Genomic DNA, 20,628 nt, shown 5'->3' with positions numbered 1-20,628 from the left:
GAGAGGCGGGGAAGGGGAGCATCATCTCCGCTTCTCGTGGGACCCAGGGAAGTAACGAGGGGGGCCCGAATAATCCGTGCTCCGTGTTGAAACCGGCTCAGTGTTCGCTGCGGGGCAGAGAGCTTCCCGATCTTTCAGTCAGCACTCTGATAGCCGATGGCCCCGAAAACTAAATATCCCGCGTAAAAACGCTCAGGGCTTTTTCACTCCACAGGATGTGAGCCAAAATTTTTATTATTATTTTACCTTTTAAAAATCTTGGCTGCTTTATGTGATGCATCTTGGTAAAAATGGAGCCTTCCAAATGTCTCGCTGTACTGCAGGATGCTTAATTTCAAGCAGCTGAAATTGGAAAAGTTGACCTTGTGCCTTCATTTTGAAAGGAGGATGCTGTTCTGCTCTGTGCCTTTTAAGTACTGTCTTCATTCACTACTCCTGAGAGACAGTTGCATCAGGCTTGTAAAAGCAGGGTTCAAAAGCCTTATTAAGCATATAGGCATAAATTGCCAATATTGATGGGTTTGAAATGATTTTATGCATTAAAAGTACTAGGTTCACAAGTAGAAAGTATTTTTATAACTGATATTGTGACGTCTCTCTGGGATCAAGGCCACTGGTGGCTTCTTTAGCTGGATCAAAGGTATTCAAAAACAAGATTGTGTCATCAGTGGCAATGCTACAGCCTCAGTGCTTTCAGTAGGTTTTCCTGGGCAGGGCCGAGTGGCTCCTTCTTCAAAGACATTGTTGCTACAGCAGGAGAAATAAAACACCAGCTGGATCAGGAGGACTAAGAGAAGGGAAAAGCCCTGGAAGTATATTGTCACCAACAAGGTAAGCAGAGAGAGTTCCAAAAAGATGCAGGCAGCAAACCTGCTAACTGATAAATTGAGATTTCATGTTATATCTGGTGCAATTTAAAACAATTGTACAGCGTGAAACAGAATTTCTCACTTTTTGGACCACAAAGCTACTGTTCAACCCTCAACATCTCTGGTGAACCAGGAAGCATTTTTGCCAACCTATCGTGTATCCAGTTGATCTACGGTTTTACTGAACACAAAGGTGACCTAGTATGGCTGATTATTATATTTTCAGCAGGCTCATCATTACCACACCCTTATGACCCGCTAGTGGTACACAGAGCCCAGCTTGGAAGCCACAGCGTCAGAAATGAACCCATTCTTTGATGGAGGAAGAGGGAGAAGACTTTGTGGAGCAGGCATCTGTATCCAGGTTATTGTTTTAACAGTCTGTGAGAGGTGAGAGACTTTCTTCTCATCTTCTTGTGGCCTCAGCAGTCTGTTTCAGCAGCACACAGCAACATACAGCAAGTAGCAAAGCAGGTCATTACAGCGCTGTTTGAATTCCTTTATTAAGGCACATTTCCCTCTCCCTTCACTCATCTCTCTCACAAGCTCTCTCGCTACAGAATACAGAGAGGAAAATTTGATTCAGACAAATTTTTCAACCTCTGCAAAATTTGAGGCTCCTTTTCAAGTGTTAAAAAGAGAGAAAAACATCTAGGGAAATGGGAAAACCATCCTGGAAGAGAGGAGTGACAACAATTGAGATAGTCTGTCTGGACAAATCCTATCCATGGACAGTGTCTCCAGCCCAAGTAATTACTTTCTCTTCCTCAAGGAAGTGGGAGTGGCAAAGATTTTCTTCGGTGCAGCCTACTTGTAATAAGCCAAATGCCTTTCACGAAAAGCATTTCGGTCACTCCCAGAGATCTCTGGCATTCTGGAGAGCAGAGTCTTCAACCAACCTGTGGAAGTAAAGAAGCTCTCTTGCTTCAAACACTTTAAATTTCCCACCACCAGTTGCTAATGACCAGGAGGTAACCTAATTGCTTGATTTTAATCTTTAGAAAACTGGTACTGGTACTAAGAAAGGAAGAAGCAAACTGGTTCTAAGAAGAAAAAAAAGTGTCTTAGAAGTGGTTAGGAGAAGGATATTACAAGGTCTTCACTTTCTTGTAACAGCTAAAAGCATCACATAGCAATGTCACGTACTGATGGTATTAGATGCTGTTAACAAAACCCAGACAATGTCTTGTAATATCAGGATAGCTCTGCTCCTGACAAACCCAGAGGTTTATGGAGGCTACGTTTGGAGCACTGTGTGAATTCTCAATTAAATTAAAAATAGTATTCCCAACCAAGAGGACAACCACAGCAGGATAGAAGACCCCAAATTAGTAAATGTTTTATGTTGCAAAAGAAAGCAATGAGATTTGAAATGAGATAAAAAAGATAAATGGGCCTCTTGACCTGGCCTGGCTTCTGGGAGCCCAAAGTCACCATCCTGCCTGATAGAGGAGGAGAAAATCATGGCAGAGCCCTGAGTTGCCATTACACCTGATTATGTGCATGGCCAGCGGGCTCCCACAGTCCTCCAGCACCTGGGTGGCCCATCAATGCCTTGGCTTTCTGCTGCTGGGCTCACAGGAGCACAAAGACAGGACAAAATTAGGAATCAGGCCATTTTATTATCAAGGATGGACATGCCTGCAGAGTCTGTCTTGCCTAGTTTTAAGTTTCCACAGTGTCAATATTTGAGCTAGTCGGGGTTGTTGTCAACCAAAAGGGAAAGGTGGATGCATTTTTAAGATGCAGTCAACCTTGGCTATATCAAGACATTTACTTTAGTGATGAATTGCAGTCCAGAAACTCCCTTTGTTGGTTAACTATAGAAAGAATCAAGGAACTGACTCAGATTTTAGATGTCTAAGTTGGTCAGATGAATCCTGACCCCAAGACAGAGCTGGTCATTATGAGTCGCTATATTTGTCATTTTAACTGTGCGTCATGCATGTTGTATGGTCTTTTCAATATCCTCCTATGTGCTTCTTGCCCTTAAAGATCTCCCACCAAGAAAATTTCTGGCGCACATTTTTCAGCTTTTCTTCTGTGTTGTTCTCTTACTTTTTTTTTTTTCCCCCCAAATGCTCATGTGCTTCCAACCCTGACTACTTTTGTTTAACAACACTGTCCTTATTCTCCCTTTTCTAAAGGAAATTGAACGATCTATATGCAGGGGTGAAAGGAGAGGGTTTTCTTTTGATCTAGCAATCGTCTCCTCTAGTTTCTTCTCTTGTATCTGGCTGCTTGGGTCAGAGACACATGATTTGCTTTGTGTTTCTATAGTGCCTGGCACAATGGAGCCTGCTCCATGGCCAGAGCTCTAAGGCACAATGGTGATACAAAGAACAGAGGAATAATGAATAGTAAATGAAGTAAAAGCTAAGTAAATAGAGAACTATGGTGAGGGAGAGGGGAGTATACGGACAGTGGTATGAGAGATGACTAGAAACAAAGAGAAAGGGAGAAAGAACCAGGAGATGCAGTGAAAAACATATTGGAGATTGAGAGTGCAAAGTCACAGTGCCACAGGAGCAGGAGGGGAATAGAAAATAAAAATCAAATGGGAAAAAAGATACTTTACAAAAATAACAGTGGAAGGTGAATAAAGTGGAAGTAGTTCAGAAAGCCACAGAAGGATTTAAAAGAACCCCGATCACTCAGAAGAAAATAGAAGGATGAGTGGTGAGAGGCAAAAAAGGCCAACAAGACAACCAAGGCCTGATATGGCTTGGGATAAACTAATTGACTCCTGCCCTATAAGAGCACAATGTCCTGAGCTAAGGCTATGAAGCTTACTTCGCCTGTGGACTGTCTGCATTTTCTTTTTTCATCTTTTTTTTTTTTTTTTTTTGCCATTTATGCAAAGCTCCTTGCCATGGTGTCCTTATCGACTTCTTCTCCTGAGGTGATAGAATAGCCCCTTTTTCCACCCGGTTCCTCTGCAGCTTTCATGCAGAAGTGGCTGAGTGTTGGTGGGCAAAGATAAAATCTGCACAATGAATTTTGCAGCCTGAGATTGTCAATGTTCAGTTCCTCCTTGTCAGCCAGAACCTGCCATCGGATGCATAGCTCTCACTGAGCTACACGTGTACAGTTGAGGGCAGGGTTTAGTACTGCTCTCCAGCATACAATTAACACAGAAGGTCTATACATTATCTCATCTTGCATTTTTATTATTCGCAGCTTATTGTTCAACTGAGCATGTATCATTGGCTAATTAATGCTGCCAACACTCTGCTCCACTAAATGATTGTTTAGCCTAGAGTGGAATAAAATACTACAATGACTAATACAGTATCATTATGTAACAGAAAATTAAAAATCTGATAATTTGATTGGAAGTCTCAGGTGAGTTTTTTGTATAAAAGTGTTAACCTCAAGTAGCTATAAACAGGTAAATGTTTTATTCAGCCGACTGATAAGAAATAAATGCTTATGATATAAATTATGTATAATTAATACTCCTGGGATAAAAAAAAATGTATGCTAATAGGTTGTCAGTTAATTAGGAAAGGAATATGAGGTAAACAAAGGTGATTAGAATATACCCTGGGACCATAAACAGAAATTGTGCCTTAAATAATCTGTAAAAAAAACCCCTCACATTAAACAGCAAACAGTTCAGTTTTAATTCAGAGGAAAAACATAATGCTTTATGGAGAAAGGCACAGTGGAGATGTTAAATGAAGAAGCAGCTTGTGGTAACAGATCTAGGGGCTGCAGAGTAACTCACCTTCCCTGTTCTGCTCTACCTTGTGTATATTGTCTTGATCTGTACTCAGGTAAAAGCAGGTTAAAATAAGTTTTGCAAAAAACATGGCAGATGATGTGCTGGAGGACGAATCGTAGCTCACACAAATGAGAGCTCGTGCTGGTTGGTCTTAAATCTGCAACACGGGGAAGGGTCCCCAAATCAGTTTATGCTTCTTACTTGCCCTCTGACTCACTGTTCCTCCTTGCTTCTGCCAGTATCTTCATGTGATAAATGAGACCTTCCTCCTTCCTGCCATTCTGTAATTTCATTTGGACTAGACATTTGAGGTATTTTCTCATGAAACAAGAGTAAAGTAGAGAAAGACATGACAGAGATGAATGCTCATTACAATGGCAGCCAAGCCTTTCCTTTGTGTCAGAAGGGGACAAATCTGCATTGCCCTTAAGGCTGGAGTGGTGCCTCGTAAGAACAGCTATCCTGGAGAGGACTAAAGATTAATCTCCCCAGTACCTTGTTTAAGACAGTAACCAAAAGCAACTGTCAAGGGAAGAGTTTAAAAACAAACCAAATCTGTATGATACATCCTTTTATTATTCTCCTAGCCTTCAATCACTTGCAGCTCAGGGGCTTCCTGAGCTGGATGTATATGCTAATCCCCAATGAATTTCTCTTCCGCTAGTTTGGCCACTCCTCCTTTGAATGTATGTAAACTTTAGCTATTCCTGAAACCATCCAAGGAGAATGGTGAGACCATCGAAACCCACCAGAGAATGACAAGATAGTAAAGGACACTGTCTCCCTGCAATGCCATGCAAAATAAAGAGAGTCATTTGGAGATGTTCAAGGCCAGGCTGGAAGTGGCCTTGGGCAACCTGGTCTAGTGGGAGGTGTCCCTGCCCATGGCAGGGGGGTTGGAACTCGATGATCTTCAAGATCCTTTCCAACCTAAACCATTCTATGAATCTATGATTGCCTAAAGAGGTATAGACGACTTACGGGTTGTAGGGGGAAGATAATTTTGGGATTGTTCAAAACCTAATGGGATGTTTTACGCGGGTTACAAGACTTATTGTGAATTGGTTAAGGGAAGGACCAAAGGTGGGGAAAAGGAGGGATCAAGGTAGATTGGAGAGCAATGAGCATGGGAAAATATAAAAGTGATAAAAGGGGAGAGGTGAGGGCAAATGGGTGTCTGGTCAGTATACTTGTCTGACTGAGTCCTCTGTTTGCTCTCTACAGTCTATCATATAAACTTGCTAAATCCCATTTATAACGACACTCTGTGTGGGTGCCCTCTGTATTCTGAGTTTGTGTGTGTGGTGGCCAGCAAACTTTGAGCTGGACTGGCTAGTGGGTAGGAGAGATCTCAGTGCTGGCCACTGGAGTGAGAGGGTGTTGACCTAAGGGACTCACAGGTCCCAGTGCCACTGACTGGGTGTCTAAGAACAGCTACTGGGGAGACCCAAACTGTGCGTGTCCATACTCCACCAGTGGAATTCAATCCTGATCATCTGGAGGGGAGGAACAGGACTGAGCTTCAAGGCTGTTCATGTTTGTGAGAGGGGTGTGTGCTTGTGTGGGTGTTGTTAAAGGCACTGTCTCTGTGCTGATCCACGTGGTCGACCATATGTCCGAGTGCCTGTGTGCTGCTGGGAATATGTGCCTAGCTGCCTCCACACTGGTTGGACCTGGGGACATGGCACTGCGGCAGCCTTGCGTCTATGGGGACAGGAGAAATCCTGCGTGGGAAGGATCCCCATGGGTCCCAGATCCACTGCATTTGGTTACCTCTAACAGTCTACAGCTGCAATCTACAGCCTACAACAGAACACATTCATGCTGAGAGGCGTTGCACAGGTCAGTTTGCAGAGGTGAAGGCCATACAGCTGGCTTTAGTATTGCCAAATGAGAAAAATGGCCAGTATTTTATCTCTATACTGACTCACGGATGTTAGGAAATGCTTTGTGGGGGTGGTTACAGCAATGGAAGCACAGCAACTGTCAGCTCAGAGGCAAACCCATCTGGGTTGCCCCATTGTGGCAAGACATTGCTACAAGTGAGAGAATATGGTTGCAAAAGTACATCACATAGATGCTTTCGTATCCAAGAGTCAGGTGACTGAAGAACATCAAAACAACCAGCAGGTGGATCAGGCTGCTAAGATTGATCTGGACTGGCAACATAAGGGTGAATTATTTATAGCTCGGTGGGCCCATGACACCTCAAGCCATCAAGGAAGAGATGCAACTTATAGATGGGCTCATGATCGAGGGGTGGACTTGACAATTGACACTATCGCACAGGTTACTTATGAATGTGAAATATGTGCTGCAATTAAACAAGCCAAGCTGTTAAAACCTCTCTGGTATGGAGGATGATGGCTGAAATATAGATATGGGGAGGCCTGGAAAACTAATTATATTGCAAACCCACCAAGGCAAGCGCCATGTGCTTGCAATGGTAGAAGCAATGACCGGATGGCTGGAAACATACCCAGTGCCCCATGCCACCACCCAGAACACTATGCTGGGCATTGCAAAACATTTTTTATGGCAACATGGCACCCCAGAAAGACTTGAGTCAGACAATGGGACTCATTTCCGAAACAACCTTATAGACACTTGGGCCAAAGAGCATGGCATTGAGTGGGTGTATCACATTCCCTATCATGCACCGTCCTCCAGGAAAATCAAATGATACAATGGACTGTTAAAGACTACACTGAGAGCAATGGATGATGGGACCTTCAAGCAATGGGATACACATTTAGCAAAAGCCACCTGGTCAATTAACACTAGAGGATCTGTCAGTCAAGCTGGTCCTGCTCAATCAAAATTTTCGTGTACTGTGGAAGGGGATAAAGTCCCTGTAGTCCACATGGAAAATATGTTAGGGGAAACAGCCTGGGTTATTCCTGCCACAGGCAAAGGCAAACCTATCCTTTTTGCACAAGGACCTGGGTTCACTTGGCAGGTGATGCAGAAGGATGGGGAAGCCCTATGTGTACCTTAAGGGGATTTGGTTTTGGGTGAGAATAGCCAATGAATTAAATTGTATGATGTTAATTGCTAAATTATCATTATATGTCATCACTACTACGGTTGCTATATGCTATATCAATGGTATTACAGTGAGAATCGCCCAAATTAATGAAGAATGCACTTTGATGAAACGGAGCAAAGTGCAGCAGTGATGGAACCAGAACTAGCTTCAGCAACTGGCACCCAGCAACTTTCTTGACATGGACATCTTCAGCTTGCAAACTGTGGGCATGGGCCGTGCCAGATACACCATCTGTGAGCTCCTGATGTAACATGCAACAATTCAACACCATGCACTATCTCTTCTGCCCTGAAATACTATTATGATGGAGCCCAAAGTCATGGACAAAATGAACTCAATGAACATTTTAGAGGGATAGCCCATAGACTAAGGGAATTATATATATATATATGATATGTATACATCAAATACAGGAAAAGTGGTGATTTATTGAGAAGCCTAGGACCTGGGCATGATGTAGATGGTATAGAATAAGGGGTGGATACTGTCCTGGTTTCAGCTGGGATAGAGTTAATATTCTTCCTAGTAGCTGCTGTGTTTTGGATTTAGTATGAGAATAATGTTGATTACACATATTATTTTAGTTGTTACTAAGAAATGTTTATATTAAGCCATAGAAGCTGAGAGGAAGCATAGACAGGATAAGCTGGCCAAAGGAATATTACATAACACAGATGTCATGCTCAGTATATAAATGGGGGCAGAAATCCGCGATCACTGCTCGGGATGGAATGGGCAATCGATCATTGGGTGGTGAGCAATTGTCTTGGAGCACTTTATTTTGTATATTCTTTTACCATTATTATTATTATTATTATTATTATTATTTCTCTTTCATTACTGTTCTATTAAACTGTCTTTATCTCAACCCATGAGTTTTTTTCCTCCTTTTTCTCCTTCTTCTCCCCATCCTACTGGGTGGGGGAGAGTGAGTGAACAGCTGCGTGGTCCTAGTTGCCGGCTGAGGTTAAACCACGACAACAACCCACACAGACTAACAGATAGTGACCTTTTCCAAGATTAGCAGGGGAAGTGACATCTGAATGATGAAGGCTAGAAGACACAACCAAATATATGCATTTTCCCTGTGCTTTTATCCACACAGGAATAAAATCAAGTTAGTGTTGGCTTGGGTGAAGTTATTTTTTCATGCATTTTAAGGCAAACTAAGTGCTGTCTTTTAGATACTATACAGAAATCTACAGAACATCATATAGCAAAAGAGGTCTAAAGCAAAAAAGGATCTCATGAAGGCAGCTAGCTTTGTTGGATGCTGCAGATGTGGCCATATACTTGTATACATTTGGGCTATCTGAAAGTGGTATTTGATTTCATCCAGGTATCAAGCTACCATATAAAGTGGTCTGAAATGAAAACTCTTTAAAGTGTAGTATATAACCTCTTAAGCTCCTTTTATTGCATGGAAGATAGGAAAATACTTTTAGAAAGAAACTTTTGAAGTCATAAGATTTGTAAACATAAATCAAGTAGAAAAAGAATAGAAAAAGATGTCAGATACCAGGATCTATTCAAGTTCAAATTTCAAATCATCTCAGCTCCACAAATTAGTTGTGCATTTCCAAGATTGCTTTTCCACGGCTTATGTGCAAGTGACTAAGGCCATATCTATTTTCTTTCTCCAAAGCATAGGCTGAAGATGGGAAATACAAAACATTTTGCCAACCTTAAATATGGAGGTTTAAAATTACCAAATGTAAAGCTCTAGCAGTGGGCTTTTAATTTGGCTCAAGCTTTTGGAGTCTGGCAGGCTGATGAAGTGCAATTGCCATGGGTGAAAACAGAGCATCAATTAACAGACACATGCAAGGTTGGCACCTACCAAGAATTCACCCTGAAAGATTTAAAGACAAATAACTCAGTGATCAGACACACCTGGAAATCTTGGAACAAACTTCATAGAGTTATGAAAATTAAACCCGCTAAAAACTTCCAGTCGAGTATCTGGAACAATGCTATGTGGAAGCCAAGGAGGGAAATGATACTGTATATTACTTATTGTAAATACCAGATTATTTATGGAGCAGATTTTAAATAAATTTCTGGTGATGCAAAAGACAGTCAATATTAAAGGTGAAGAGCACAATAGCCAGTCTGTTCCAAAAAGGTTCTCCGAAGATCCAATGGGTCTGAATCAAACCTACTGATGCCTATTAAAGTTTTTTCCATTAACTTCAAAGTACTTGGAATCAGACTAACAGTTTGAGAAGTCAGAATAAAGCCTTCACAGATGCACAGGGGTCTTAGGGCTTCCCAAATGAGTTCAGCCTATGTTTCAAGGCATTTTACCATTGAGTAAAAGGTAAAAGTAGGGACAAATACTTACAAATACTTGGTCTTTGCCTCAAGACGATTCAGGACATAAATCTGTTTAAAAACACTAAATCAACTCTGACTTTTTGTTAGAATTTCCAAAGTGTCCCGTGAAGGCTTCAAGTCGCAAGTAAAATTCCTAAAGTAGAAATATGTCAACACTGAGAAGTGTGGAAATACTGTCCTCAGTGATGGGGATGACTGTTCTTCAGCACTAGCTCTTGTGCATTTTAGTTGTATCCTTTTGATTGTATGTTATGAAAAAATCTTTCTAAGAAATTAAAATGTACTTTTAAAGAACATATTAATATAATCAGTCCTCCTTGTTATCAGAAGAAAGTTTATGTGGATGAATTCTTGAAAGGCAAGACCGAATGTCTTAGAAAATGTCTATTCGTGATGAAAATGTTACCAGACAATTCATCATTTCTTTGATGAAAATGCAGAACCTTCTTCATTATGGTAGACAATACAATCTGTTACAAAGACACTGATATATTTCAGAGTTTTTAAAATTGCTTCCTAATTGAGTCAGTATTGCTTGGGCCCCAGTTCAATAAAGCACTTCAGAGCATGTCAGCCTTTAAGTCTGGCAGGATTTATGTGCCAGTGACTTGATGTTAATCAAGCATTAGCCATTAAATAAATACTTAAAGGCTTTGCAAAACAGTGCTGTTTTTAAAGCACACTATGCCGAATGAAGCCCCAACAATACATCCTTTTCTTATTGGCTTTCTCCCCTCTTGCTGTTGCTGAAAGACTCCTCCGGTTTTCTTTTCTCAGTCTCTCTTCTTTTCAGGTTGGCTGCATTCACCAGTACTCAGGGACCCCAAAAGGTTTTGGGGGAAACTCAGCACTATCAATATCAGGAATAGAAAGAATATTTCTGTCTTCCTTGGGCTACAGTGCTGTGACCTTTATTCCTTCCCAGACGTTTCACTGGCTTTCAAGACAGCTCACACAAGTAGGGGTTTTCTAAATCACATGTTGTTTTTATGCTGCATCTAATTAAGTGTATTCAGGTGGCTCTTCTCCTTTTGTCTGTGCTATAAGTCATAAATTTGTATTTAGGAACAGCTACTCAGAGCCAGGACTATGCTATGTCAAAAATAACTGTTATGGTTGCTTTACTATTAATTTTAGCCTAGTAATGCTATGTCTATGATGCTGAAGATGAAATTCACTCTATTATATCTCTAGCAAATTCTGGATTGGCGGCCAGCATTGTTTGAAGTTTCTCAGAAACCACATTATGGTTGAGATGGTCTGAATTCTCTTTGAATGAATTGTTCTGAGCAGGGTCTCTTGGGGAAACTGAAGATGACAATTCAGGAGGCATTTCAGAGACACAGATAAATCTGTCAATTCCAAAGTAATTTTTGAGAGGGCCAGAGACTTGTGGAGGGCTGTTATGTTCTAGCTGAGAATACAGAAGGGCAGAGCCGAGGTAGGTGCAAACAGGTGCAGCCCTCTTGAAGTCAGGGAAAATATTCTGATTTCAACCAGCTGAGGTCTTGCTATCTGTAGTTTGGCTTACGAGATACAGTTTGTTCTGGCCCAGAGATTCAATTCTGACTTTGAAATAACTTTTTTTGGGTAGAAACCAGGTGTTATTTCCAAGAGGGATTTGGATTTCATCTGTACTTAGTCATACTGTTGTAGAATATCTCTCTGCCCTTTTCTTGGATAGGTCTAATAATTTATACCCTGAAATAAGAGGTAGTTTTCAGTTCTTCTATTGCTTTAGCTGCATAGGTATGGTATGGTATAGTGCCTATCTCTTATTCATAGGTCTGTTTCAGGAGGAGGGAGAAATGAAGGGGAGAATAAACATGGGGTAGGAGTAACAAAATAAAAGAATATTTAAATAATTTCAAATGGATTGTAAAGTGTTGAATCATAAAGGATTGGCAAAAGAGCCCTCTCCTCATGAGGTCTGGCTAATATTAGGAATTATTGCCTCAAACACTGCAGGTGTGGATCCATTTCTTTCATTGCTAGCAAATGGGGTTGCAACTGCCTTTGACAATGTAAAAGCTGCACAATCCCCATGCCCCAGGGCAGACAATGATGTTGGTGAGATGCTGATTTTAGGATAGAAAATTACAATGGTTATATAGTAAACAGCACCTGGAAGTTTACTAATGATTTTTACAATTAACAGCAGCACTGTGGTCTGATTATTCATGCATGCTTTCTATGAAAGAAAAGAAAAGAGGCAGATGTTGAAAAGAATCACATTGGTTGAGGGATCTTTTTTTTTTGTGTAACTGGAGGTAGAGTGTCCTTCCTGGTGTCAGTACTTCTGATAATAATATGCCAAAAAAAGTGAAATAAAAATTAAAAATATTTAAAAATGCTTGGAATGTTCTAATCTCCAATTAACTCCTGATACTCACAAATGTATATTCCCATGAAATGCACATGAACATGGACAAGTATGTGTATATGTGTGTATGAATTCTTATGCAGACTTTAATCTCTGCCTGTGGTTTGATACGTAGATTTGGCTTGCAGCTAAAAAAAAAAAAAATCCACCAAAAACTGCATGGCCATGCAGTTCTTCAGTTTTAACAACTGGATCTTCTATGATAATAATGGTTGGATCTCCCCCTAGAAGTCCACCAGGTGTGCACCTGCCAGGTTAGTTATTTCAGAGTGCTGAGATTCGAAAACACTCCACCATCTGCAGCATAAATTTAAAAGTACAGTAAGGCATACTGGTACCTCATATATTTTTGCTCTCTCTCTAGTCATCATTTATTTTCACAGCTGTTCTCGACCCACTGCCAAGCAAAGACCTCTTCAGTTTCTTTTCTATCACATTGAGCCTTAGTCAGTATTTGACAAAGAATGGGTGAGGCAATGCTCATAAACTACAAACTCTCTTTTCCTTTAACCCTTTGTAAATTGCCACAACTAAACCTTTTAGAAGGCTCTGAAATGTGAGCTTTGTCCTCATCTTTTCCCAGCAATAGACTATTGCATCTTGTTCTCACAGGACTTCAAGCCTAATTTTGCAGATCCAAGAAATTATAGCGAGAAAATATCAGTAAACTTCAGATACTTATGCCAATGTATCAAGGGGTCATATGAAACAGACCCAGCACTTCTGGGGTTTGTTGGATCGCTAATCTTGCATATAAAACAGAAGGTAAAAAAAAAAATAATGCACATTTTGTTCTTATCTCCAGTCAGCCAGCTTGTACAAAAGTCGTGAAAGACCTTGCTATGAGGTGAAGTCAATATTATGGTGAGTGTGAACTCAGGTAAATCCCTTCTCAGAACCAAGGCCAGGGCTGGGCACACTATGTGCTGCTGTCTGTACAGCATCCTTGTTTGCCATAGATTGAAAGTTCCATGTTGGATTTCTAGTTAATGTCCAGAAGAGTTAAATGAGACTGAAGTTAAATTTTTATTAGTAGTGGCTAAGTGATTGCTGGATATTGCAAACATCTTTGATATCTTCTGAGATCTTGGCAGCACTGGGTTACCGACTCTAGTCTTGGAAATTAAGTTGCCTTGGACCTAACCAAAGCCTGAGTGTGAGGGATTGCTTGAAAATGTTAGGCACAAGCAAATTAATCATGGCCAACACTTGACCACAGCAGGCCGATGAGCTGAAAGGCAGGATTCATCCCCATCACCCTGCTGAAAGAGCAGCTGGGGCAATAGGCAGCAGTGAGGTGTTGTCCTGCCAAGCAGGATGCGGGTCTGATGTGACGTAGGACCTTCCAGTGTTCTGAATGTTCTCGATCAGGCAATTAACTGTAACTGTGGTACCTCAGCCCAAGGAAAGGGGTGATCTCATGTAGGTAATGCTATGGTTTTTCTTCCTTATTTTTGTGCAGATATAGGAGAATCTCTTTTTAGATTTCTTCATCTCCTTACTTCAGCGGGCATTTTCGCTCCCTTGTTACTCTTGACTCCCTTGGGCTTTTCACTGCTTATTCAAACTAGGACTCTTAACATATTCAGTTTTAACTTTCACATGTGTTTGGAAAGTACAAATATACATTTATATATGCAATCTATTATCTGTCTATCTAAACCCACTCAGGGGCAAGCTGTGAATATAAATTTCTGTCTGAGAGATGTTGTCTTGCAAATGAGAACGTCTGACACTGTTAATGAAGTCAGCTGTAATAGTTCAGGTATGCAAATACTTGTCCAGTCACTGACAGGTTCTCTCTCAGTTAAATTTGGGTGCTGTCCTGGCCAAGAGCTTCATACTCTTATGAGCTGAATATAATATACATAGTCTCTATTTGGGTACACAGTGCAGTATGAAAAAAGTTTGAATAAAGTGAACATAGAGGCATCGAAACATCTAGATACTCACGCTGTCATTTACATCCTCCCTGTTAAACTGGATATGTGCACACACATGTTTATATATTGTGGATTAAAAGAGCAAATAACAACGTTTAATGGCTCAAAATTCAGGTAAGACAAATGAAGTAAAATAGATTTCAAGACAGTTGCCTAATTTCAGTGAACTGCCTTCTGAGCTTTGGACAAAGGATCTTGGTCATGCTGGTGCAGATTTACACAGGGAAATGTTGGATGAGGGAGGCTGAACTCCTTCCCACTCCAACCATCTGCATGATGTGGTAGCATCTTTTGCAGTCAGGTGAAGAGGAGGTGGTAATGTGGGTGTGTGGTCTCTCCCATGTCCACTTGTCCCCATGTCAAGCACTGGTTCCTTGGCATACTAAGCACTCTCTGTGCCTGGTGAATCCCACTTGAATTCTTTTGTGCTGAAGCTCTTGGAATGCTGAATTTTCAAAATAATTTGTAATTGCTCTTTACCAGGTAGGATAAGGTATGCCATTGTTATCAAGATACCAGATAAAAGATAATAATTGCAAATACCATAGCAAATGAGGCCTTTGAGACAAATTATTGTCTCTCATGTTCCTCTGTCAAACCAAGTGTTTAGCATGAGTGCCATACACACTGCACAAATTATTTTGTGTTCTTGAGGAGCGTTACTCAGAATCATCCTGTTATGCCGAGAAAGCTGTGGTTGGCTTGCATTTCCTGACTCTTCATTTCTTTGTAGCTTTTTCTCAAGGGAAGACCCTATGGACAAAGAACTTAGTCTGACAGAAGATAGCATGTAATTTAAATAATGCAGAAATAGGATCTCTAGGATCCACTAGGCATGGAGAGAAGTCACAGCTGAAGTAAGCTATTATGCTATTATACTACAGTGCATTAAGTCCATTGACAAACTGATGCAATTGTGAGCTCCACAGAGCGTATGGAGTGTGGCTTGTCCAGCTGGGGAAAACTGTCTTTCCATTTGGTGCAGAAACATGAGGGATACTTTTCTTTGGTGTTATTTTGAGGATCAGCTCACAGGCTTGTAGACGGTAAGCAGAAAAGAGTAGGAAAAAGGATAGTTTAATAAGCTCAATAGAGCCTTTCTTATGGTGGTACCTGTAATGTGTGGAGGGTAAGGACACACTTTGCTATCTGTAACTCTGGAGATTTTTGTATCTTGATCAGTCAAACCAGGACAGTGTTCTGCCTGTGCAAGCCATGGACCATCTGGGTCCAGCTGTGCTTGTTGACCTAGCAGGAACAAATGGAAGACAAATAAGAGAGCAACTGCCTGTGATTATATTTGCTGCCCTTGCAAATACCATTGAAGTGTCTTTACATTAGTTTGTTTCGGCTTGGGGCCTAATCCTGCCAAGCACATTTTTAGTATGTGGTCATGTGCCATCGGTAGGAATAAACTGAAATAAACAGAATCTGAGAGTGCTCAGTGCCTCTGAAAACTGGACTATTTATTAACATGTGGAGTTTGAATTCAGTAGCATTTGAAAATTATGCTTGCTTTTTCCTTTGCTTTGAATTTTTTATGGCTGTTTTGGAAATGATTACATCACAATATGCAAATAGGTTACAGTATATCATACCTGAACCATGGAAATGGTAAGAGTAATAGCCAAATTCTCACTTTTATAACCCAAAAAACTGTAAAGGTCAGAAAGACAGTATTTGGACTGACAAAATACATGTTAAAATGTTTCACTAAACAGAAAAGACCCTTCTGACAATCTAAAACTGTCATTGCAAAACTATTTTAAGGTCTTTTACTAACAAATGCAAGTGATTAAAATTACTAGAATGGTACACTTTCTGCTTTTGTGTTTCTGGTCATAATTATGTTCTCTCATGTCAAGAGTAGACTCCACTTTACTGTCCTTGGTTAGCTCACCATTCATAGTCAGCCAGTACCCATTGACAGATTTACCCAGCAGAAAATATCAAATGGGAACAATGATGGCTGAGCCAAATACATTTAAAAAGAAATACCAATCTTCCTATGTTCTGCTCTACTTGACAAACAGCTCTTCGCTAAGCTGTGGAGTGGGAGAAAACCATGGAGAGCAAGGTATGAAAGAAGAAGGTGGTAGCGATGCTGTAGGTGTCACTCTTCTTTCTGAGTGAGATCTGAACTCATGCCCCAGCCTTGTGTTTGGTAGTATGGTGCTGCTGAGATTGCTATGTTTCGGCTGAGATATCAAATGAAGGTCCTGACCTTGTTCTCATTAGAGATCCCTGGGTACTTGTTCTCATTAAAGATCTCCTGGCACTTTTCAAAAGGGAAAGAGTGTTAGCCCCAGTGTCTTGGCCAAATTCCAGCTTGGGTAATTACGTTCTGCCTACCTAAATTCCCTTGTCTGTTTCAATTCAATGTTATTTTTAATTTCTTCCCTAAACCTGTGTATAGTATCATCATGTGTTGGGAGTCAACTGCCTCTGGCACCCTAGATTTGTTTGCATTTTTGAGGTAGAAGAACTGATATTTGTATATAACATTAATAATTTGTTAAGTCTACAAAGTACTTGCAGTCTTATGATTTAATGCAAGATCATCTTAGAATGTAATCTAAGTCTTTCATATAAGTCTTGCAATGATCAGTTTCACACAAAGTATTTCTACTAAGAAAATACTTTTTTCAGATGGATAGTTTGAATGTACCATTTACATTGTTTATTTTAGTTTATACTTTTTGTGTAATGATGTAATGTGTATTGAATGTTAACACCCACAGAATATTGGAAGACACATTCAGCTAAGAAACCATTTGGGGTTTTTTTGTTTTTTTTTTTTCAAATGAGCACAAGGAGACAGAACACAAAAGATGGGAGAGGAAAGAAGGGTACTGACATAGCATGCTTTAAACGATCTGTTTGTAGAAAACTGTTCTACAGAAAGAACATGAGCCCATCAAATGTAGAAGATGTTTGTCCCATCACTTACAATCTTAATAGAAGAGTCTCAGTATTGGTAAAGGCAATAGGACAAGAACCCACAGGGAACAAAATAATTAGCATTAATCAAATACAAAAGGTGAAAGCCCTCTTTGAGGTTGCAGCCTGTTAACATATTAGAGATAAACTCAAGCTAGCCTTTTGAATCAAGTGTATACTCCCAAATGCATTCTCAAACACATCTCATAAGGTTTGAGAAAGCAGAAGTTACTTACAGTTAAGCTTAACTAACTCAGTGATCCATCTCGTGCTAACACAATCCTCAAAGGCTGGTGGTTGGCACATGACAGAGGTATATCTGTGGTTGACTGATGCAGTGACTTTTGTCCCATACGGTTCAGCTGGGTTCAGGTGTGCAAGTGATTTAGCCCACTATTCACAACTGATGAATTTTGGGTCTCTATACAATCAATGGAAACAGATGGCTTCAGGCAGCCTACTGCAGATATAACTCAGGTCTCATGGACTGAGCAAACACTTGTGACAAAGTACATAAAACCAAGTACTTATACACATCTTTTCTCAATGGAGGTTGCAATATACGTGCAGGAGCTATTAATCTTTTGGGGGATTTCCCGTGTTACCTATTTTTCAGGGAAGCTCTTTTGTTTGTTTCTTGCTACTCCTGCCATAATCACTGAGTTGCATTTCCTCAAAGAAAGGGACCCTGGAAGGACGAGAAAAAGGGACTGTGGACCCAGTCCGAACCAGTGCTACCCAATGTTCTAGTTTTGTGAAAGCAGAGGGTACCGAGTTGCCTGTTTGAACACGTGCAGAGATCTACCGCTGTCCAACTGTTGAAACCTTTGGTGGGAAGAGGAGATGAATTTTTTTACTTCCTCTCCAACCTGGAGAGGTTATTCAATATCTGCCTTTGCTTTTATATCTGTGCCATTAACTTGATGTTTTACTGATCTGTTTGCACAGATTCCCCTAAATTGCACTTTGTTTTCATTATAATTTGTATCTGTTTTTTAAATAAAAAACTCACCAGAGCTGTTGCCATGAAAATAAATTAAAATTAAGAAGTCTATAATTACAACAGTAGCCCGTAATTATTACAACAAACTACAGTACAGTGAAGAGCAACAAAATAGGAGCAAGGGTCCAATAACAACTCACACACAAAAACTTTGTTGAGTAACGCTAACCAGCTGACTGTAAACTAAGAAATAACACAAAATCCTGAGCCAAGACTTCCACTCAGACTGAAGTCCCTGTTCTGGATAGCCCTCTTATATGAGATCACAGCCTTTTCTGAGAAGCTTACAAATAACCAGGCCCTGGGAGAGTTGCGAGTGGAGTGAGACGTCCTTACTCTGAAACTCTCTGGTAATCGTTAGTATCTAAAAATAAACAGCATGACATGGACTGGAAGGATATTGCTCCACCCAGGGCTTCTCAGGGAGACTTATCTTTGCCTTATGGCTATGCAAAGGCAGGGACAGCAGCGCTGTGTATGAAGAGGCAGCTGGAATTTCAAGTACTGGGTCTTTCTTCTCTCACTGAAGGGGCACCCTGTAAACCAAGAAGGTGTCAAGAACTCTGCCTAAGAATGAGATCCATCATCAGATGCAGTGTTTATGGTACCCAATACCATGTGATATTTATGGTGATGGTGATACCCACTAGGATAGTAAGTAAACATATGATGATTTTGATTTCATCTACCCTTACAGCACTCTTCTGAAGTATAATTGAAGACGATGGGAACATAGGGACTAATTTTAAAACTATTTCAGTACCTACCTATTCATACTTCACCAGATGCTTTTTGAAGTCCCACTCAGCAACTTTTTACCACTAAAGTCCTAAGTGATTTATCTGAAGTCTGCTCTTGGGTAGAAAATAGCAAGCAGAAAACAAGTCTAAAGCTGTAACATGAAGACTGATGCCTTGATTTCTGGCCAGCACTTCTCCCTGTTGAAAAGGGGCATTCTTTTTGCTAAAATGAGAGATTTTTGCCTGAAATATTCTGTAGAGTTTTACGAATTTTTCAAATAATTTAATTTGAAACAGAAATAGCATTATACACTCCTTTTAAAGCTGGGAGCAGAGAAGAGGACTGTGAGTTTCAAATTTCAGTTTTACCTCAGATTTTATTTTTAATTCATTTTCTGCAGTTTGAACACTGTTCTTATGAATTTCATTTTCTTTTAAATAATAAGTCAGGGATTTAAAAAACAAAGTAAAGAACTTTTCCAGCCATGTTGTACTGCTTCAGGACGTACCTATGCTGGGGCTGCTGCTTGTGTCCTGAATATGTCCTCTGTTTCTTGAATGGCTTTGCCAATATGAACTGAGGCCTGTTCTGCTCCAGCTGGACAGCCAGCAGGACCTGAGATATGTAGCTTAAAGCTTCCTTGAGCCTGTTTCAATCACAGACCCTGCTTTACCTCTGCTTAACAGAAATAACTTAGCACGAGAACATAAGCCTCAGACCCCCAAATGTTACCTACTCCAGATGCTCCTGTTCAATACTTAGGAGGCAACGAAGGCCAAGGTGTTCCCACCATCCTATTTCCTGAGAAAAATACAGTCTCTAGGACTAGCAAGAAAGCCTGCTCCATGAGAGAGTAGCGCGTGATATCTGGGAGGAATCTTAAAAGATATTGCTGTCACCCTTCTTCCACAGCAACAAAATCTGAACATATCTAAAAGACATGCAAATGGAACTTGCAGGGGATATAAATCCCTTGTTTTATCCATCAGCTGTGCCTATGTGGAAGTCAATGACATATTCTGGGCTGCATCAAAAGAAGTGTGGCCAGCAGGTCAAGGGAGGTGATTCTGCCCCTCTACTCCACTCTTGTGAGACCCCACCTGGAGTACTGCATCCAGGTATTGAGTCCCCAACATAAGGAGGACATGGACCTGCTGGAGCGTGTCCAGAGGACAGCCACGAGGATGATCCAAGGGGTCGAGCACCTCTGCTATGAGGAGAGGCTGAGAGAGTTGGGGCTGTTCAGCCTGGAGAAGAGAAGGCTCCGGGGAGATCTTATTGCGGCCTTCCAGTACCTAAAGGGAGCCTACAGGAGAGCTGGGGAAGGACTTTTTACTAGGGCATGTAGTGATAGGACGAGGGGGAATGGCTATAAACTGGAAGAGGGCAGGTTTAGATTAAACATTGGGAAGAAGTTTTTCACTTTGAGGGTTGTAAGGCACTGGAACAGGTTGCCCAGAGAGGTTATTGAGGCCCCATCCCTGAAGGTGTTCAAGGCCAGGCTGGACGTGGCCTTGGGCAACTGTCTAGTGGGAGGTGTCCCTGCCCATGGCAGGGGGGGTGGAACTCGATGATCTTTAAGGTCCTTTTCAACCTAAACCATTCTATGATTCTATGATTCTCAGTTCTCCCGTAT

This window comes from Charadrius vociferus, unplaced genomic scaffold, assembly GCF_000708025.1.
Source record: "Charadrius vociferus isolate BGI_N301 unplaced genomic scaffold, ASM70802v2 scaffold269, whole genome shotgun sequence".
In the NCBI taxonomy this organism is placed as follows: domain Eukaryota; kingdom Metazoa; phylum Chordata; class Aves; order Charadriiformes; family Charadriidae; genus Charadrius; species Charadrius vociferus.
The sequence above is the reverse complement of the archived record's forward strand: the minus strand, read 5'-3'. Positions refer to the sequence as shown.